Raw genomic sequence first — 23,496 nt, 5'->3', positions numbered from 1 at the left:
TTCATAGCTGTTTGGTACTATTATTCAGGGGGGTTATTAGGGTGTGGTACGGTATGGCAATTTCAAAACCTATACTGGTGAAATTCTAAGGGGTTAAGAACAGGATGGCAACTGCAATACCAGCATTACTCCAGAAGGCTTAACAGTAGGACACATCATGCAGTGGTTGACCTGACAACGGCATAAGCCAGTTCTGCCAAGTGAAAACAAGGACTTTGTAATTAATGTGAAATTCCACCATGACTGTGATACACAACACACTATTTGTTTTCCTATTGCAAGTGTCTGCAGTCATACAGTCACCTTCCCCTCAGTTCATCTGAATCAATCAGGTCCTACAGTGACTTCAAAAACATTCTGACACCAGCCATATGCCACGGGCAAACTTTTGACAGGTTGTAACCACTCAGAAAAACAACCAAGTAACTGTGACATGTTAAATCAAATGTTTTATTTTTTTGTGATTTTTATGATACAATTTACTGTTTGAGTCAACATTATTTCACTGATACAAAACCATTGCTTAACTGTTAATGATGGTTTACTCCAAGTTAATTCACAAATGAAATTCTGATAACTGTAATGGAAATGTCTTTTGTTTGAACTAAGTTTTAACACGTATAGTACTGCGCAAAAGTTTTAGGTAGGTATAACAATTACAGTAGGTACACAAATATAAGCATAGAATGTTTTCCAAAACAAATCCAAATGTAAGTGTTTTATAGTTTGTATTTATCAAATAATAACATGTAAGAATGAATATAATATAAATATAAATCAAATTAGCATTTGATGTGGCCACCCTTCAAAAACCATCAATTCTCAATCAAGTATACGTTCCCTCAGTTTTACATGGATGTGGACTGGGAGGTTGTTACAAGCATCTAACCACAGATATAAGAAATAACCACAGATATTATGTGGATGTAGACTTCAAGTCCTGTCTCTTTATGTAATACCAAACAGCCTCAATGTTGAAATCAGGGCCCTTTGAGGGCCATTTCATCACTATAGGACGTCCTTGTTCTTGTTTACTCTGGAGATGGTTTTCTTTTGTTTCCTCAGTTTTCATTTCATAAATTGAATTAATATGCAGTATATATTTGTGTGATTATTTATACATTTGAGAGCATTCTTAGCATTCACATTCTCCATCTGCCGCCTAAAATTTTGCACTGTACTGATGAAATGGCCCTCAAAGAGCCCTGATCTCAACATCATCGAGGCTATTTGGGATTACATGAAGAGACAGAACTCGAGGAAGCCTACATCCACATAATATCTGTGGTTAGTTCTCTAATGGTGTTTGAAACAACCTACCAGTCCACGTTCGTGAAAAACCAAGGGAAAGTGTACTTTTGGAAGGCAAAGATCGGGCCACACCAAATGTTAATTTGATTTATATTTATCTTCTAATCATTCTTTGAATGTTGTCAATTGATAAATACAAACTATAAAACACATTTTTTGGAAAACATTCTATGCTTATATGTTTGTCAGTCAGTCAGTCATTTTCTGTAACCGCTTGTCCTCGTAAGGGTCGCAGGGGCTTATATGTTTGTACCAACTGTAATTTTTATACTTGCCTGAAACCTTTGCACAGCACTGAACATATACATACATTTCAACATGGATGTTTGTAACTCCTGTCTCCTTCCAACTGTTCAGCTTCATACCATTAGATTTTCTGCAAGATCTTGTTACATCTGAGGCATTTCTTGTGTTACCCTCAGCCTTTCAATACACTGAACCATTGTTATGTAAATGTCTCTGCCAAATGATTCAGATGATGCGAAGGGAGGAACAGTTTCCGTAATGAGAAGTCAGAGGGCACTCAATTTCCTGGACTTGAACCCCATATGGCTCCTCATGCATCGAACATCTCCCAGTCAGTTCCAAATAGCTCCAGTTCTGGAAATAAAAATCTTTTAAAGATTATTTTGTATGGAAAAGCATTTGTTAGCCTCATAGAATAACTGCCTAAATCATATTTTAAGGTTTTTAGCATGATGATGCAAAGTGACTCAGCAGTGTTAGGAGAGTAGAACTGAAACGGGGTGTGTATGAACCCAGATGCAGTACGCCAAAGCTCAAGTTGAGTTGGTAATAACTTTTATTTATACCAACACAAATGAAGAACAGCTCACAGATATTCAGTTTGTTCTTCTGGTGAACAGCCCAAACAATGTCTCTGGGAAGCCCACGAAGTGAAGACACGAAGCAGGAACCTACTGTGGCTGGAGAGCAGGAAACCCCGTAGCTCGACGAGCCGACAACACGTGTGGGAATGTTGTCGGGGATTATGCTGAATCGTGGTCGGGGACAGGCAGAGGATCCGTAGCCAAGAAAACAGTCCAAAAGAATCACGGTACCGTTGAGGAGCAGGCAGGAGGATCGTCGTAGTCGAGCGGTGAGGTTTTTGCCAGAGGAGCCGTCAGATTTCCGGAACGCCGAGTCGGAACACGTGGTCAGGGACAGAAGGCAGATAGGTACACAGGGAAGCAGGCGAAGAGAGCTGGTCGGGAACAGGCTGGGTCGGCAACAGGAAATCAGGCAGAGAAACGCTGAAGAGTCATGCATAATCACAGAGGAACAATCTGGCAGTGAGTGAATGTGTTGGAGTGTCTTAAATACTGAACTGATTGATGATGAGCTGCAGCTGTGGGAGAGAGCAGGCTGCAGCAGTGGGCGTGGCTGGCAGGTAGAGCAGGTCAGAGTGAGGTGAATGGAAAAATACTGGCAGTGAAGGGGAGGAGGAGAATGCAGGAACCATGACAATAGTTTTTTTTATATAAACTTTAGCCTCCACATATTCAGGTTTGAAACTTGTCAACTGCACTTTGCCTTTCTACACAGCACTTTGAGTTTGAGCATCACCAAACCTGCAAATCTTCGTTCACGTCACAAGGGTTCGTCATTTGACCCAAAACCCATCGCTGGTTTGGGGAAAGTCCACCTTCAGACTGTAAAGGATGGTTGTCCCAGCCCTCTGTGAAAGTGTGAAGCGCCTCTGCCAGGCGTGGAATAAAACCATAGTGGACACAACACAGATGAACCACATCTGTCAAATCCAGCAGGCCATCTTCCTCGAGACTGTTAAGAACTTCATAGTATAGTTGTGTTATGCTGGTCCAGACATCTCACCACAGATCTGTTCTAGATCAGAAACAGGACTTTTTCAATTTAAAAGTAATAACTTAAACTGTCAGACTTAAATAACTTTCCAGCAACAATTTATAGTATATTAAATTTATGTATATAAATAGTTTTTACTATTTATATACAGTAAATACGGTCAATTCTTATTGTAACCTCTGATTATGTACACCCCGCCCAGATATGAAGCTCCCTCTTCCAGTTCCTTTAACAGTGAACATGGTCTCAACATTGGTGACATTTTTAATGCCTTCATCACCCCTGACCCTTGAAAATACATGGGAGAAATGTTCAGTCATGTTCATCACAACAAAATCTAAAATTACCGAAATGAGTAATTAGTGCATGGAAACAATGGCCCATGTTTATATCATTGTGTACCTGGAAGGCCAGCCAAAGTTTTCCACTGCCTTCAGAAAAAATGAATAAGCAGTGTCTGAGCGGTTGTTTGTTGCTGGTTCCAGATAGGAAATCTGTAGCGAAAGACAAAGAGTGTTTGAATCTGTGGAAGCCAAAAACTAAGGCCTCCAACACAAAAGATAAATAATCTTCATTAATCCCTGGGGGGAAGTTCAAGAGTCATAGCAACAGTGGTAAAAACAGGAATAGATAAGAGTCAAGAACACCTAAGCATAAAATAAAAATTAAATAATAATTGAAATAGGCTTTCTGACACATTACATCTGCACTATGTCCCTAAATTTCTGGGTTAGCATATGTACTCTGGGTACAGAGTTTCTACAGTCATCACAGGCATGGTAAAGTATATAATGTTGTAAAGTATTTATCCCCTGCTTCTTTCCCCCTGTACATCTTCCTTTGCTTCCTCCCACTTGCCTTCTTCATCCTCCTGCTACTCCTGACCTCTCATTCCATTTCTTCTCATTATCTTCTCATCTTCCCCTCATATTTTTTCTCTATATGATTGGCAAAAAACCCCATTCTATGTATTTTGGAGTAAAAATGTCTTTCTGGGTGTGGCCCTTTTTCCTTTCTGTTTATCTTTAGGTGTATAGTAAGGACACCACACCAGACGACCACTGAGCAGTGGTGGCCATGAAAAATGAATCAGTATTGCTCCCTACGATTGCCATCTGGGATTATCTATTGAAAGTGATGGAGTTGAATATGATTTTCATTATGAAATTTTTTGAAAATTCTGTTATTCTTGCTGTGAACCGAGTGGGTAAAAAAATGAACAGTGAATAAACACAAACATGTACAGAGACAAACTCGATCTCACTACCTCAACCTTATCAAACTAATCGTCTTGGTCATTATATTCATTGTTAAAGGTTACACGGTGAGAGATTGCATCAGTGCATAGGTACATCTTGTGCTGTGAAGGAAGGCTTTTACAGTTCACGTATTCTCCTGACACTTGTTTTCAGTATGTCTCTTAAACCATAGCTGTTTCCTCCCACAACCTAAAAACATGTAAGTATCTCTAAAACTCAGCTTCAGTACCTCAGCTTATGAAACTAATTACTCTACTGATCATTGTATTCATTGTAAACATGATTGTTCAGCGCTTTGAGCTACATTTGTATGAAAGTCGCTATAGAAATAGAAGCAAGTAATATTAATAGAAAATAATAATAATAAAGCATTGTTATCAAAGGTGGCAAACCTTTCTGGAATACCCATCTATTGCTCCAAATATGATGATGTTGTACCTAGACGACAAAACATAAAATGACAATGAGAAGTCACCTTCCTCCCAATAAAAAATTATGTAAATAACTGCCTTACCGTATGAGCTTATGGTTCGTGTCCACATGGACTAAAAAGGACCCTGCACAAAGTATGACCTCCTTACGATGCACCCAAGCTGTGTCATCCTTTCCAAAACACCTGGAGCATTGACTCTATTCATAGACTCCTTGATGCAATCCCACTGAACTCTATGCCCACCTGCTTGCAGATGGCCTTTAATTATTCTGTATCCTACATTTGGGATCCTGCTTTTTATGGACAGCACAACATCATCCAATTCACTATCTGATAAGTTGCTGTATGTAGATCTTGTCGACACAAATGTCGAAAGATTGTGCTTTGGCAGAAACCCAGCAGATTTGCAATGCAGGACACTGGTAAAGCCATGTCGATAAGCCGGGACAGAAGCTCCTCAAATGAACTTTGGTCGGCCTTGTTGTCCGGCTCTTATAAAAGCACAGGGACTCTCCTGGGTACAGTACTCTATCGATCCCATATAATGTAACATTAGAATGGACAGCCATTCAAAAAACTTATTTGCAAAACTTAAATATTTTTAGCAAATGAATATGCCCATCATTAACTTACAAGATAGAAGACTAAATAATTAAAACAGGGCTCTATTCTGATTGCTATATCGTGGCCATTGTTTGTTCAAGAGAACCTATGCTGGATATTTTCCAAGCAAGTTTTTACCTTATTTAACCAGCTCGGACTAATTGTGATGTTAGATATATAAGTTTTAAGTTGTTACATGGAGAGTAGAGGCTCCCTTCCCTCTACAGTATTGTCTCTGGGCTGAATGATCAGTGTCTCCAGTCCCTTACCATAATCTCTTGTAAATGAAGGACAAGACTACACAAATAACTACACACATCGTAATGTGTAGGTAGCTATGATAATCCAATGCCCCATGGATTGATTTCTCAAAGGCTTCGTTGAAAACAAATGCACTTGGGAGGGCTAGGCGGGTGAGCAAAACAGCGGGAAAGTGACTGGATCTATACAACGGGCAGATTTAAACGCCAAATAATGCAAATAGAAATCGATAAAATTCGTATTCTGATCAACATTATGTCTCAAATTGATAATTTCAGTTTCAGTTTCGGTTAAATGTAAACCGTAATAAGCAGGATAATTCACCATGTTTATTTCTCCATATCAACCTTCTCACTCCTCGCGTGTTATCACGGTTCACGTTAACTCATCCCAAATGTGGCATGGTTGTTAATGCTTTGGTGATGAACATATAGGGACAGTGCATTATGTTTTGGGTAACGTTATATGTTTCATATCATGCAGTTCAGTTCTAACTAACTAAAATAACTTAGCACTGGCCAACTTCTAATCTCAGTAATGATAGCACTAAGATAGCATCATAGGCATGTAAATGTCTTTAGCTTTCAAGTTAAAGACATACGTTTTTCGACTCCAAGAAATGTATATTATACATAATGGTTTGATTTTATGAAATAAATAATGGCTATGCAATGCATGTTATGATTGACATTACCTATGATGTTTCTCCGGAGCTGCTACTACTTGGTACGCTGTTGCCCTCCATGTTTGCCTCTGGGGCATGCACAAGTGCAGTTGGAGGAATCGCGGATCGATTACTCACCCTGTGACCTGACTGTGACCTCAGTGACATCATTTCAGCACTTTTTGATTCATACCGTAAACTAGGATTTGTGCTCACAGTGAAGACTTGGTAAAAACGTGAGTTGTGTTCATGAGACTTTGCACTCACAGATTTTACACTCATACTCAATATACTCAATATAAAAACAATACAAACTTGAACCCAGTTTCACAGACTCAAGTATGTGAGAGAATTTTGTGTAAAACAACTTTTTTGACATAGAAATTGTAAAATTACAAATAAGAATGATTAATTATGGATACATCTTTTTGACAGCTATCTTACACCATACCACTGTGAATATATATATTCACAATGGACAGAGATTTCCCCCTGCAGAACCCAGGAAAAGCTAGGGTACGGCTGTCTCAGTTGAGTAGTTTGTGTAATTCTCTGCAGCTTCTTTAATCTTGGGGCACTAACCATAACACACTGCGGGTAATAAACTGACTATAGACACTCGCTCATATAATGGCCTCTTGCCACGCAAGAAATAGCTTTTTATAAAAAATGTAACACTGAAAGCTGGTTTTCAATGTTTGCAGTCCCCATAGATGTAAAACGTTAATGTTCTCCCCCAATGACAAGCAACACAGCATAGAACTTCTTGTTTAAACTGTCATCTCCAAAATTTCTGACTGAATATTCCATGTTAATATGTTTGTTTTGGGGTAAACTGACCAAATATTGGAAATTCATGGCTACCTTCTGGCCTGTAAAATATGATTTACTTATTTAGCCCTCATGCACTGTTTTAGTTTTCTGACTAATTACACAGTTGGTACAAAAGAAATTTACCCTGTCAAAAGTGCTGTAAAATACTATATATAAATATTATTTTCAGCTTTCACTACAGTTTTCAACCAACATCAGTCCTGATAATAACTACTACATTCATTCATTTTCAGGATTTTAACCCTTTCAGTATTAGTTTATTTTAATGATGCAGATGTTTTGTTGTTGTTGTTGCTGTTGTTGTTTGTTTAATGAAAAAAAAACAAAACAATAAAAAGTTGCTATTTTACATATTCTTACTTTTTCTGTTGTTGTTCATTATTACAGCCTCGGATATGTCAATGATTTGTAGCAATATTGATTTTTATGCATTCATATTTTTGTGTTATGCCAGTTTTTTTTTTTTTGTTTTTTTTTAAAACTTCACTCTTAACATGTTTGGAACAAAAAAGTACCCTGTCAAAAACTACAATAAAAATAGTACATTATAATGTTAATGTTAAATTCCAAAAAACAAAAATTTCACAATAATAATGGTAATAATAATAATGGCAATAATAACAATAATAAAAGAAAAAATAAAATAATAAAAATGAATAAATAAAAAATCAGTTAATGATAATAATAATGATAAATACATTGGCTAACAATAACAATAATAATAATAATAATAATAATAATAATAATAATAATAATAATAATAATAATAATAAATGGATAAATAAAAAGAATAAATACCTAAATACACATTGTACACCTACTGAAACAATGCTTCCTTCCTCATGTCCCAGGCTTTCTCCAAATATGTTTTTAACTTAAATATCTCTTTCTCAAACATCCAGTTCAGTTGCTGTGAGCAGGGCCGCCTTAACCCAATGCTAGGCCCCGGGGCTGAGAGGTTTTGTAGGCCCTCTCCCATCCCCAAAATTTACAGAGCCTCATTACAAAAAACTGTTTAACTGTATAATATCTAGGTAATCTACATGATGTAGATTACCTAGGTATTACAGTTTTTTATATTTTTATATTTTTATATTTGCTGCAAAACATTTTGCAAGTTTCAGTCTGCTGATGATTTCATCCAGCACCTTCTGTCCTATCAGCTGTCTGAATTCCTCACACACATTCAGAGAGAGGTAGGATGGAGTTCCTCTGCCAGTGTTTCCATATTTTTCAATATGAGCCTTTAAAAAAGGATCAAACTGGCTGATCAGTTCCATGCTGCCCAAATATTTGCCATTGTTGGTGTCTCCAAACCTGTGGCTGTTCAGCCAAATACTTCACAAAAGTAACAACCCTCTGTAGAACCTGTGTCCAATATTCATATTCCTCATTGAATTGTTTATTGAGTTTTGAGTCCACTGTCCCACAGTCAGTTGCTTGATTGATGTAAGCAATCATGGCTTTTCTGTGATTGGTAATGAATGAAAAAATGATCTTTTAATAAAAAGGAGCGGGTGAGGGATGAAGAGTGGAAGAGAAGGGGAATCGATGCTAAAGAGAGAGGGGTGAGTGGGGCTGGTGAAGCTGATGAGGCGGGTGATGGTTGAATCCAGAGGGGGGGTGACAAGGGTGGTGGCTCACAGAGGCGAGATGCTGGCTCGAGAGGCCCTGCATCTCGACCCAGCAGTGGGAGAAGGCACTGGAGAAAGCTCGCAGGAGAAGGCACTGGAGAAAGCTCACAAAAAAGTCAATAAGCACACGAAAGAATCTTCTGAGTCAGAAAAAAAAACACTGATTGCAAGAAGTTCACAATGAGTGAGGCGGCCGATTTAACCACTGGCAGTTGGCAACAATCTGGCACCCGAGTTGAGAGAGGTGAAGTGCTTTATGCCGGAGTTGATTGCAGAGGGGTTGCCTCGCAAGCTCCAGCACCCGAAAACCACACCCAGCCCCTGCAACATGACCAAAAAAGGGAACAAACACCACAGTAAACCAAAAAACACAGTTCCAGGAATTCCACCCAAAGTCCTGATCCACCCAAAAACCAAAAACCACCACATAACCCCCACTAGCAAATGCTGACTTGTCCTTGTTGTTGCCAAATATCTTGCATACAAAACAAAGCACACTGCCTGCTGATGGTGACGACACAGCCATTCTCTGCTTAAACATTCCCCGTTACACATTTTGCAATTGAAAGGTGTTTTTGAGAAAAATCTCCTATGATGTTTATACACGCGCTCCAATGCAGACAGTTCAGTGCTTTTATTTTGACACGGCTCAGGTCCCATTTTTGCCAAGTATGCACACACTTACTGCCGGTCAAAGTCATCTCTCCAGCGGCCTGGGTCACTGTTGTAAGGGCCATTGTCTCCCCCTCTCTGATGTTCGTGTGCCTCCTCCTCCTCCGCTCCACTTCTCTGTTCCTCTCCCCCCATGGCCGTTACCTCCACCTGTGCCTCTGCAGCCTCATCTGCTGCCTCCGGTGGGTTAGATAGTGAGCTTCTTGTGGGCCCACTATCATCCTCTGTGGGTGTTTTAAAGAATCCTATGAGCTTTGGGATGCTCTTTAGTAATTCTTTTTCCCGCTGTTTCTTTTCTCTTACTAATTTTCTTTTGTGGGCACCACTCTCTCAAATTTCTTTTTTCCCGTCATTTTGCAATTGTCACTCAAGCAAAGCATGAAAGATTGACACATAGGGGGGCGGGGCTGGGCTTAGCAAAGGGTTAATTTGGATCAATCAGCAGCCTCGAACGTGCGTATAGTGATTGATAGGAAAACTGACAAGTTAAAAAGCAATTTGACTTTTTCTGCTCATTGTGTCCCCAATATGATAGGCCCCTAAACTCGTTGGGCTTACCTGGGCTTGAAGGGGGCCTTGGCCATGAGTCATATTTATCAGATCAGATCTTCTTCCAGTCCTCCATACCTACCACTTTCAATATGAAGTGGCAATATACCTGCTCTGATCTGAGCACAAAGTGATCGTTTTTTCTTCGACAAATTAAACAGAACATCATTTTCATTGAAGTATTCATATTTAATTTCACAGTAGGTGCGTAGCTTTGGTTTACTCCAATTCTCATCTGCCCAAATATGATTAACCTCATGAAACACTCTCTCTTTTAATGATACATTATCATTTTTTTGTAGTCTGGAGACTAATTGCTAAAATCCATATCCACAACATATGTCATGCATGTCCGCTACACATTTTAGAGTCTCTCAAAAACTCAATTAACGATTCACCATATTTATTGATACATTCATTTAAAGGGATTCTAGTTAGCACCTTGTCAACTTCCTTTGAATAATCATCCAGTGCACCCACCCTACTATTAATGTCTCCACAAACATAAATGGCATCGGCTTCTGAACATAAATATATGTGCCTCAAGAGGTTCCCATAAACAGATGCATCCCTACTCCATACTGACATTTCGGGGAGTATATAACATGTAAACACCACAAAAGTGTATCCGGATTTTAAATGTGAAAATTGCAATCCTAAGATTCCAGTGTGGTTGTCTATTATATTCACTTTATATGATTTCATCAGATCAAAACTTACACAGAATCCTACTCCTCCTGATCATTTGATCTCTTTTATTACCAAACCACAAGTACCTTTCTAAATTAATTACTTCATCTCCAATTAAGTGGGTTTCATTAACTGAAATTATGTCCAGTTTCATAGAATGAATGATAACTGATCTTAACTCACAGTTTCTAATTGTCCACTCATTCACATTCCAATGGGCAAGGGACACAGTGTCATAATGAGCTGATGCAGCAGTTCAGTGTCTTTCTTCTCTTCCCCAGGTCATAGCTGCTAGATGTGTCGTCTTAGGTGCGCTCTGCATCCCACCTGACAACCCACCCGTTAGCAGTGATGTTAAAGTCGTTTCCTGTGGGTATCTCCCTGAGCAGCATGCCAAAGTTTAGGTCTATCTGTCTTTCACCATGGATTTTTGCGGAGTGAACATATACCTTATTGAATTGCCCGTTTTCACGCAGTTTTTGCTTTCTTCTCAGCACCGCCACCTTTTCCTCTGTGGAGCCCAACCTGACTTTGATGAGACCCGGCCCGCATTCCCTAGGTTTCAGCCTCTCGGTGTTAACCAGGCTGGGCAGAGGTTCGCATCTCAAATCCTGTCAGAAGCCTCAAAATCTGTTCCTTCACATTTTCTCTTCAAAAGGCAGGCCTACCACGGTGATGGAGACTTCTGTGACGAATTTAACTCGTTTCATCTCAGTGGCAATCATATTAACTTCCATCTGTTCAAGCCAGGCCATTAAAATTCCCATCTCTATATCCATGTTGTCTTGGGTCTGCTTGAATTTTCCCGCTAATTCTTGCTTGAGAGCTTTGTTATCATCATTTGCGATTTTTGTCAGATAATCATGCAGATTAGCCAATTTGCTGTTGAAGTTCTTCTCCAGGGACGAGTGTAATCCCTGTAGTTTTTTGTCAAACATTAGCCTCCAGATTTGTTTGTATGCTGTTAATACGCTCATTAATCTTTCTCAGTTCTTGCACAATGTCCGGCAGGCTCTTACCTGACTCGTTCTCGTCAGGTTTGCTGCTTCATACTAATACTCTTTGATTAGCTTTTATCATGCAAACTTTAAACGTTTTGCAGCTAGATTGAAAGCGACGTAGTGTTGGTTCATTTATTAAGCAATTAATGAAAATAAAAAGGTTTGACTTGTTTTGATCGCCCTGCAGCGTGGCTTGTCAAACCAGCCAGCTCAACCGGGAGCTGGATATCATTGTTACTATCATTCTTAATACCCCTTTAATTCTTAATACCTTTTTTTTTCTTTCTAGATATAAAGCACAACAACAAAAAATAATTTCAAGAAAAAGTACAATCCTTAACAAAATATAGAAGAACAGCCTTCTCCGGAATGTCTGGTGCTTTTTCCATGACAGATCCACAGTGGTCCACAGCACTTAGGCGTTGTAGGCAGAAACATCTCCCATATTGAAGAACAGGACCAGAGGCCACCAATTGTCTTATTTGTGACACTGTAGGTGCCGACAACCTGCAATAGAAAAAAAGACAAGAAAAAGCATAAATGAACAGGCCTATTAATGTGTACACACATATAAATAATGTTACTCTAAAGATAAAGAGAAAAATAATGTATTTGTGTAATAAATGCATTTTTAAAATAAAAAAGCACACATTTTTTTATACCCATATTTGGTTGCTTAAATCCACACTGTCCTCTGAATGGCGCTAACTGCTCGTCAACACAAATCTTGACCAGGGTTAAACAAGAGTGGAAGGTGGTGAGACCAAGCCTCCCATACATCCCAGAAAATGGCGAGCTTGTTGTTGGTGTAATGCCAAGCCTGTGTCAGCCTGTCATCAAACCTGATCCTCGAGGTGATGGTGCTGAACCTGACTTGGGACATTGTGGCCCAGAGGATGGCCCATTCACTGTGTTTGTCCCACAGGCGAACAGTTTGTTGTCAGGGCATGACCTCAGTATATCTTTGGTTTGTATGTTGATGACTTGGAGGTCTGTGGTCTGATCTGGGCGGCAGCTCCCATAAAACCCACAATCTTTGTGCTGTGTATTTGGTGCTGAGTAACCCTCCCCCCAGGGTCCTATTCCCCTCTGTCCTTCACTTACTTGGCCATTTTGTGTAAAACAGACAATGTTAAGTTCTACCGCTATGACAAGGTTTTATGTCAGAACAGTGTAAGTGTGATTTTACTGATTTATGAATTGAACATTGTTATGCATGCTTTTGTATTTTCTTTGTTTTATTCATGCAGGATTTTAATGATTTCTGATTTAGACTTGACTTTATTATATTTTGAGAATTGCTGTGTTTTTATTATTTTATGGCATGCTTTTAGATGTGTTTTAGAGTGATTACCTGCCTTGACTGCAACTGATAAGGACAAATTATCTGCACCTGTGTGTCTCTGTTTTTAGTTATTGACAGTTCTCTCCACCAATGAGACAGCCAGGACATTGCTGCAGTGCCCCATTGGCGACTGCAGAGAGGGTCCAAAAGCCAGAACAAGAGACAGATACAGGTACACAGATGGAGAGGATGAGCATGGATAAAGAGAGACATGGGTGAGACAGAGGGAATAGGACCCTGGGGGAGGGTTACTCAGCACCAAATACACAGCACAAAGATTGTGGGTTTTATGGGAGCTGCCGCCCAGATCAGACCACAGACCTCCAAGTCATCAACATACAAACCAAAAAGATATACTGAGGTCATGCCCTGACAACAAACTGTTAGCCTGTGGGACAAACACAGTGAATGGGCCATCCTCTCTGGGCCACAATGTCCCAAGTCAGGTTCAGCACCATCACCTCGAGGATCAGGTTTGATGACAGGCTGACACAGGCTTGGCATTACACCAACAACAAGCTCGCCATTTTTGGGATGTATGGGAGGCTTGGTCTCACCACCTTCCACTCTTGTTTAACCCTGGTCAAGATATAGATGACAACAGCAAGAGATTTTACTGACAACTTTAATCATCGCAAATGAACAACAGTGGAAGATTCTTAAGGTCTGAAACTGGGTGTTTCTGCTGTTTGCCCTGGTAGTACTGTGGATAGTGCTACCGCTTTGCAATAACAGAGCATGCGGCACGAGTCTGGGACTTGATAGAGTGTTGCTGACACATTGGGGAATATTTTCACCTATACCATAAGCCCGCAATTTGTCTATGGTGTCTCTATTTGCAACAACCTAAGAATTAAGCTGTGAGCTTCCCTTGTCAACAATGCAAGCTTGGGAAAGGAAAATCAAAAACAGAAAGGACCAGCACAACTCCACAAAGTTGCTGTCGTCTCAACTAAGGAGACCAACAAACTTACATGCTCCTGAAATACACCATCTGGCCAAACCTGCAGACTGAGCTGCTGGAGGATGATTGTTTAAGCCCTACAATGGATGTCAAGATTCAAGATATTAACCATGTGTAGCGGTTATTAATAACTACGTTAAAATTTGGACTTTGCACTCGTTAAAGTAAAAGGGGCACCATTCTCCATTCAGGAGAAAATTAAATCTTAAATTGTGACAGTGTTGACATGTCATTACTTTAATCAATCTCATAATCTGTACCGTTTATCCTGTATACATTGATCTTGTTTCTCTCATGAAATAATATCCACAGGCAACGACTTGGCGATAAATGAGGATAATTTATTTAGGCTAATAAAATGAAGAGTAAATAGATGAAATAGTATGACATATAAAGGACAGTGAACACATAAAAGGGAACCTACATGATGTATGTTCAGGTGATGTAAATAATTAGTTATGGATGATAGTGGAGGAAATACGTGACCGTCTAAAGCGTGGATGCGCACTGAACGGTGACGTAGAATTTAGAAATTTGGCATTAAAGCTTCGCGAAACGAAATCAACTCTGATCACTAGAAAATGTTATTCTGCCTACTTTTGCTGACTTGATTAGACTTCTCCGGGGAGGTCCAGGTCCTCACGTCACTCCAGGGGAGAGCTGCGGCGCGCCTTCCAGATGAGGTGACCCGCTGAAAGGCAGCGGCGGCCGGGCAGGTGGAGTCAGTGTGCGGCGGTCTTTAACTGGCCTCGGTGTTCGCCTCAGCGAACCGGTAAAGGTCTTTAAACAAAGTCCTTAAGGGCAGGCAACGGATGCTGATACTTTGTGCAGCAGGTGTTGCTTCCAGATCCGTGGCAGAGTTGATGGCGAATCGCGGAGTGTCCTTCTCAATTAAAACTCGCAGAAATAATCAAAAGTAGTCCCACTGGTCTGAGGGAGTCACTTTAAATTATTAATTTGATTTTACTTAAAAACGAATTACCAAAAGTGTCTTTACTGACCAAAAACTGGTATAAAGAAAAGCGTCAAAGAGATTTAGAGAAAATGGCTTCAAAAGTTAAAGTTCAGCAAAGCTCTGGTGAGCTGTTGCAGCTCCGCTTATAAAATTGAAGAAAAGGAAAGTTGCGAGCGCGGATGCACGAGACACCGCGGTAAAAAGGAGCGAAGAAAAACTTCAGAAGAGAGAAGAGGAGAAGCCTTGAGAAGAGTGAGCTGAGAGAGCGAGAAAACTTAGAGAGAGCTGACTTAGAGTCACTCAGTTTTTATCTTTCGATTTGGGGGTGCGGATGGAAGGCGGAGTTAGCGAACTTTTGCACCGAGCGATAGCACATCTGGAATAAGTTTCTAAAAGACCTAATGTACCGTAATTTAGGAGACATTTATGTCTCTGAACTTTATGACGAATTACGTGATCTAACCCGTGGTGTATAAATTCACGTATCTCCTCACCACTATAGTCTCATCACAGTAACTTCAAATGCATGTTAGGAGACCTAAATGTAATTTATAACGTAACACATGATTCTGAAGATCCTTTGCTCAATTTTGTGAAATGACCACACATAACATAACATTGTACCATGGATCCTAAGAAACTTGGTGATTACTTAGATATAGGATTACTTTTAACATTATACAATGAATTCAAAATACGATGTAACTACAAAGTTGGTTACAAGTTTACTAATAACTAAGACCACTAGATGGCAGTATAGCTCCATTATAACAAAGGGGAATAAAACATACTTTACCTAACTCATTCAAATTACATGAGATGAAAAGAATGGGAGGTACTCCCGTCTGTTTACTGAAGCATGGAGACAACCTCACCCCCAGTCACAAAGATTAGGGAAGAAAGGGAAATTTTAACCTACAACCTTGGTCCAAGTCATTCTGTCAGATGTTAATCACAACACAGGGTTATATAATGGCTTTACCCAATGTTCGACCTTTGTTATCTCAGCAGGGGAGGCAATACGATGGTTGCTTGGTATTGCCTGGGTGACCCCAGGAGGTCATTCAGACGCCTTACATCCTGTGATATGCTCATGGGGCCTTCGGAGTGCTTTACCTTCCACCGTATGTCAGGATGGAGGGTGTCAGATACTGACACTTTCCTGTGGCTTAAAAAGGCAGAGCGTATTTGCAGACATCCCCAGGGAGTATTAGGCCCCCTGTTGGATGTTTTGGGTTCGTAAAACAGTGTCTCTTGACGTGTCCCCCACTTGCCCCAGGGACATTGAGCTCTGGAGTTCCTCAGAGGGAAAAATGTAATGACCATGCCAAGGCAGTCCACTACACATGACAGTAAACCAAATACTGATACAACAAATGAATCAAAACCAGAGATTGAAGATGGACTACCAAATAAGGGGACAAGAAATGAAAACCGGAGAAAATCAAGGCCTCCAAGATGATGGACATTCAAAAATCATAAACTGCTGTGCCAATTTCACACCAAATTTGGATTGCACAGATGTCATGGGAAGCACTCAGTTGTTAGAAGAGTGGAAACAAGCGACAAACTGTCCCGATAAGATGGAAATGTATCAGCGCTTCTTGGGACTGGTTCCAGCTAAAGAAGAGGGAAATGGCAAGGATGCTGTGAACTTTGATACAGTACAGCATCCACTTAGAAAAGATTTAGGTACAGAAGAACATCGTCCTCATGAGAGACAACAGCAAAGAAATTCTTCCAACAGTTTATCCTGATTTTAAAAACAAGATGAAAGGGCCTGGTGTTCTGCAAACCAAACCAGACCAAAGTGGACTGACCAACAAAACAGCGATACACAGCAAAGAAATTCTGATTAAGCAACTGGATGACTTTTTACACCACAATGGGATGGCGGTGAAGCACATTTTAATCTGTATAGATAGTCAACAGCCCATGTTTAAAAAGGGAAAAGCAAATTGTCATTTGTATGTTTCATCTTTTACGCAAAGCCCTTGAATGGCGTGAACATCATGACATTTCCATTGATGTGGAATTCACAAAGTTTTGGGGACTAAGTGGTCCAAGTTATTTAAAAAATCTCAACTATTCCATCATCTCATGTCCAAGCAGTCATTTTCATTCAGATATTAAGAAATGCAAGGACATCCTTTTCAAGTAGGATCCCAATGATTATGGCTGCCAGATTGATCACCCCAGTCAGAAACTTCATGATTGTGTGTGGTGCATGCCCGAATGGCTCTACGCAAGCAGGTTTGACCAGATCATGAAACTGCTCTGTACTCTGAACCGTTTTATTCCAGCCATCCAGCACCATTTGAGCATAACAAAAAAATACAGGCCAGCGAGGCCAGAATCCAAGCTGTGGCTGAGATTATTCTACACGAATTGAAATCAGCAGAGAATGTCACAGATAAAATCTTAGAAATGTATCAAATAATACTTGATACTTGATGATCTTGATAAACAATCTTGGGTGTTCTGTAAAGAAAAAGAAGAAAAGGCTTATACTCCTGTTTATGATACTACTTGTTGTCCTCATTTTGCAACTTTTTTCTATTATCATCCCTTGCATATATAAATATATATATTTGTGTGTGTGTGTGTGTGTGTGTGTGTGTGTGTGTGTGTGCCATGGGAAATTGTTGGAGGAGATTTTTTAGAGCAGTCTGGAATCAATATGTCATTGGTGAATTCTCTGGTCTTCAAGACCAACCCATTGACAATAAAGTGAACGATGATACAAAGTACAAGAGTAAAAGTTACATCAATTTGTCAGAAGTGTGCAGCTTAGAGAGGATGATGGATTTAGTAAGAGCACAGTCTTCAGCCAGGCAGTGGGATGTACAACTGGCTGTGACAGTAAGGTTTAAAAATCTGTTTTTGATGGGTTTAGTGCAGTTATTTTGCATATGACTAATGATTTTAAGGTGTTAAAAGCCAACCATTTGCTCACTCCTTACACACTGTTTGTAAACGCTATCAGTCAATATGTTAATAAACACCAATGTGGTAATGCCTTACATGTGTTACAAAAGTTGCACTTTTTTATAAAAAGTAAAACCAATGTTCCAGTTTTAACAGATGCTTTGCTTATGTTCAAAAAAATATTTCACTGTAATTACTGTACATGTATCCAATTCAACCATCTGATGTTGCAATAAGAAAAAGGAAAAAAAGAAATAGTCTTTTTGTCATTCTTTGTGTAGTTACAAATTTGAAAGAAGACACATTGATAAGATATCTAAAACCTAATACTCTGTGTGCGTGTGTGTGTGTGTGTGTGTGTATGTATGTGAGAAACACCTCAATATCTTAGTAGGCAGAAGGGTTGTTTTATTATGATTAGTACTGTAGCGTATGACATTAAAAATGGTGTATCACAAACACAATCTCAGCATTTGCATCTCAGCAAAAAATTTATTATGATCCAGCCCATTGGGGGGGGGTCTCGGAAGTGTAAGTAAGCTATGCAGTGCGGTCAAGAGGTCTACAGGGTGGCACGACATTACTGTTTGTGAAGCGTTTTTTATTAGGACAGGATGCGTACACACTCCACGCAAAAGCGGCTAAACGTTTTCCCAGAAATAAAGTTTTGGTTAGCGGTATCGACAAGCAGTTCCAGGCTGATCTGGGGGGATATGAGTGAAAATTCTCAGACAATGACAACATGCGGTACTTGTTAACTTGCATCAACGCATTCTCTAAATATGCATGGGTCAGATGTGTACATGTACCAGTAAAACTTCAAATGGATGTGGGCACAGAGTTTAATATTAAGTAATGAAACACAGACAAATTCTCTGTACAGTCAAAACTTTAATTTTATAGATTAGAATAGATTAGTATACAAGCTTTGTCAAGGGCTCGTGTGTCTAACTGGCCTCAAGAGGTGAAACAATTCTCCGAATTCAGGGCAGGAAGCCGCTCATTTCTATTTGCTTGCCGTAGTGAGGATCCCTGTACTCCAGGGCTCCTTCTCCCCTAGATTTAGGAAGCGCCGCCAGCTGTCGCCTGACACAGCCAACATTGGCTTTTCATTATTTGGAGCAACAGCTGGAACCCAGTCATAAATTGATTTCAAGCCAGGGTGAGGGGCGCCTTTTAAAAGCAACTCGTGCATTTGATTACCCTTTTAAAGAAACTGTACTTTTGTCGATAGTCTGAAGTTTTGCTCTCAAAGCATGCAATAAACTCATCATTGTGGACTGGGGCAACTGCAAGTTCAGCCTCCTCCTTAAACCAGATAAAGACCCATCACTCCCATCTAGCTATCATCCAATATCACTTATGAATGCAGATCTAAAAATCATTTGCAAAGCGCTGGCTAGAAGAATTGAAAAAATAACACCTCACATAATACATCCTGACCAAACTGGGTTTATCAAGGGCAGACACTCTACAAATAGCAGACTAATCAATTTGATAGACTACTGTAATATTCAGAATAAGGAAGCCATAATAGTCTCACTAGATGCTGAAAAGGCTTTTGACTGGGTGAATTGGAAATTTCTCTTTGCTGCATTACAAAAATTTGGGTTCGGAGATAACTTTCTATTCTGGATCAAAATATTATACAGTTCACCCAGTGCTTGTGTCAGAACAAATGATCGAACTTCTCCAAGCTTCAATCTCCAAAGGGGCACCAGGCAGGGTTGCCCACTCTCTCCATCCCTTTTTGCCATATTTATCGAAACACTCGCAGCTGCAATTCGGCAAAATAATAATATCAAAGGGATTCAAACAGCAAATGTGAACCATAAGATAAGCCTTTATGCTGATGATGTACTACTTTTCCTTCAAAATGCACAAGCTTCTCTCTCTGAGACAACAGCACTTATAGACAAATTCTCCTCTATTTCAGACTACTCTATTAATTGTAACAAATCAACAGTCCTACCTATAAACTCTGACTTCAAGAGTGGGTCAACCGCCCCCACTACAATCGGGAAACATTAGATACCTAGGTATCAACATTTCCGCCAGGCTGTCTGACCTGACATGGCTAAATCACATTCCCCTACTTAAAACAATAGAGGATGATCTCACTCGGTGGAGGAATCTTGGTGGGGGGGCATGCACGTGTGTGTGTGGGGGGGGCATCGCTGGACAGGTGTGCCCCCGGGTGCTCCGGGGGATGGGGGTAGTGGGCCCCCTGCTTGGTCGAGCTGGCTGCCCGGGCGTGGGTGGGTCTATGATGTCCTGGCACCGGGCCCCTGGCTGGGGGCTTGCCATGCACGGGGGGTCGATGTCCTCCTGGCCTGCTCCCGCATGGGTGGTGGGCCTCCTTCTCGGGTCCTCTGGTGGCTCCCTTGGGTGTTCGGGTGCAACCCCTGGGCTGGGTAGGCCTGACTCCCTGTTGGCCAGGTGGGGACAGTGATGGGGGTAAGTTTCAGGGCTAGTCAGGAAGCTGGCCACATGGGGACAGTCCCCACTTTACCTCCTTGTCTCCTTTACCCCCTATCCCATTACAGCCCACCTCATAAGACACTAGGGCCTTGAGGGGCGGGACCAGTGGGGCCAGTGGGTGGGGGGTAGGGCTGCATTGCGGCGGCCTAGCTCCCTTCCCTGCTTTGGTCATTACACTGCCCATTACGGGTCTCCCACTACCCTAACCCTCTGTCCACTGTGGCCCCCTGCCGTCTTCCCCACGGGGTATATGGGTTGGCCCGGGGGCGGTGGGCTGGGTCGTCATGGTGGGCTGTGGCCCGCCCCGTTGGGGCCGGGGTTGGGGGCTCTGGCCTCTCTGGTGGGTAGCGGGCTCCCCTTCGGGGGTCGGGGCGGGTCTCTGGTTGGTGGAGCCCTGTAGCTGTGGGCTCAGATCGTGCCGGGGTTGGTGGCCTTGGGCTAGGCCGGGGGGCCTCCTGTCCCTTGTCCCTCTGTGGGCTTCCACCGGCCGGGGGGGTGTTGCCTCTGTGTTCCCTTGCTTGTTCTCCCTTGGGTGGGGCGCGTGGTGTTGGGTCTGTCGTGTTCTGGGGGGCTGTTGGGTGCTCTGGTGGCTTGGGTCTTGGCCTGCTTGCCCCTAGGAGTTTGGGGGGTTTTGTTACGCCCCCCCCCGTCAACTACAAACCACATCCAATGACAAACCCTCACACACACACACACACACACACACACACACACATACATGCGAACATGAATAATAGGGGACTATCAGGGTGTACTATCAAAGAGGGAACCTTTATTAGCAGTCATTTTAAAAATACAAAACTAGAATTGAAAATTTACTTTTGAGGTCTTCTTTCACAATATTAATTTTTTAAAGAAATTGCCAAGAGGGGACCTGAAGCCTTGAGCGACGTCTGCCTATCAAAGGGGGGACATCCATATACTGCAGTCAAACTGGTTTATCCTGGTTCTCTCACCTATTGAGTGCTTCTTTTTCACTAAAACTTCATTTGTATCTTTAAAAATGGGTATGTAAACTTTATTGCTCGCAATATATCAACATTTTTTGTGATAATAAATATTACAGAAATAATACTTGCCAAAGCAAAGTATATCTTTTAAAGAAGGCTCCCATAATCCTGTGAATTCAGTTTTATCTTACTTAGTATTTACTGTTAATAACTTTATTGTTGTCGTTGTTGTATATATATATATATATATATATATATATATATATATATATATATATATATATATATGTATATTTAGACCAGACCAATTGTAACTACCAATGTATCACCAAAAATTCAGAAAAATAAATCTATAAACGAGTAACATTATACATAAAATGATCAGCAATATAATTACTTATTTTAATAAATAATATATTTATTTTAATTAATTAATCACTATAAAATGATTTAACACAAGTCTGTGACTAGACCTTAAAAGCTGTTTGCTTCCAAAAGAAAGAAATCAAACTGTGACATGACAGATGAGCTCAGGTCCAGAGAAGTCAGTGGCGTTTCTGGATTTTGTTGAATCTGGCTTTCACTTAGCATAGTAGAGTCTTAACTTGCATTTATAGATGCAGTGATGAACTGTGTTCACTGTCAGTGGTTTTCAGTGTCCCCAAGCTCATTTTGTGATATCATGTTGGTATTTAATGCAGTGCAGCTTTATGGGTCAAAGGTCATGGCCATTCATTTTTGGTTTTTAGCCTTGTCCCTTTTATGCAGAGATTTCTCAAGGTTCTCTAAATCTTTTCATGCTATTATGGCTATTATACCAAATATCTGGTTTTGTAATGTATTCCTTTGTGTTCACAATAGTTTTTCAGTGATGGATGACACACCTGTGTTTGTAAGTGTATTTTAGCATTATCTAATCTAGACCCCATTCAAAGATGTTTGTTTTTTAATGACTACAGTCTGTAACACATACTACACACACTGGCATGCAGCATTGTCACAGTGCACAGAGAGTGTGCATGAAGTGAAAGGCACATAATAAATGTTACGATAAGTTCACAATGACACTCAGCTTTACAGGACTTTACATTCCAGTATTGTAAACTGAAACTTTTCTTTAGCACTTAAAGTTTAACTGGTATGTTAGTGTTTTTGATGGGCATTGAAATGGTGATGAGCCACCAACAACTCATCTCAAAACCATCACAACAGGATACACATCTATGATTGGGCCTTCATAAGTCGACTTCTGTTTGTACTCTTTGAACTTTGCACTCTAAAAAGAAAAAAAATGTCCACACCCCATTTCCTTTTGTAAGAAAACTAAAAAAGGAGTTTTAAATTTAAATTATGTAACATCAAACTTTGACTTGACCTTTAAAATTGTTCAATTTCCAAAATACTTACCTGACCAGTTTTCACAAGTAGTGAATGTCAATCAAGTTTTCAATATACTTGTGTTCTCAGTCTGTACTTAAAGAAATGCAACTTGTTTGTTGGTGCACATTACAGAAGAAGGTCCACCCTTGAGTAGGATATAATGACATGAGTCCACTGTTGGCTGGTACATAATGACACAAGTTCCTTCTTAGATAGCACGGAGTGACGTTCACACTCAACCATGTAAAGCACATACAAACATATTTAATAATACTTGTGAAAAAAATCTCATCTGAATAATGTTACATTTCTTCTTCAAATATGATTTATTAGTATGTTTGTGTAACAGAATATAAAGGCTCAACTTTAGTGGATGGCTTAACCTTTTTATGGCTTGATACTGTATTAATGGGAAATTATGCCCATTTCTAAAATACATACATATTATTTCTATGATCTAAGGCAGTCTAAAAACATTAGTAAACATGGGCAACTCTCCCATATCCAAAAACTGGAGTGCTTGTGATGTCATGTGATATAAAGTGTAGGGTTGCTCCATTGATATGAAATTGTGAAAGATTTTCTAGATGACACTGAGAGCAGCCAGAACAATGTTATAAGTATATGGGAACATTTTCTGTTACAGAACTGAGAACACCAATATAATAAAGTTCATTTGGGTTTAAGGGATAACAAACATTCTGTTGGTCCCCAAAATTAGGCTCTCGATGAGCAGAAGGAGCAGCTCCAGACTTTAT

The 23,496-nt window shown here is 40.3% G+C and overlaps 1 pseudogene; it reads right to left on the bottom strand.

The window, feature by feature from the left end:
- Positions 1 to 3,302: 3,302 nt before the first annotated feature.
- On the bottom strand, positions 3,303 to 9,630 carry LOC148189479 (uncharacterized; annotated as a pseudogene).
- Positions 9,631 to 23,496: the final 13,866 nt, after the last annotated feature.

This window comes from Plectropomus leopardus, chromosome 5, assembly GCF_026936395.1.
Source record: "Plectropomus leopardus strain MGB_pleo_1.0 chromosome 5, ASM2693639v1, whole genome shotgun sequence".
Lineage (NCBI taxonomy): Eukaryota > Metazoa > Chordata > Actinopteri > Perciformes > Serranidae > Plectropomus > Plectropomus leopardus.
The sequence above is the reverse complement of the archived record's forward strand: the minus strand, read 5'-3'. Positions and strand labels throughout refer to the sequence as shown.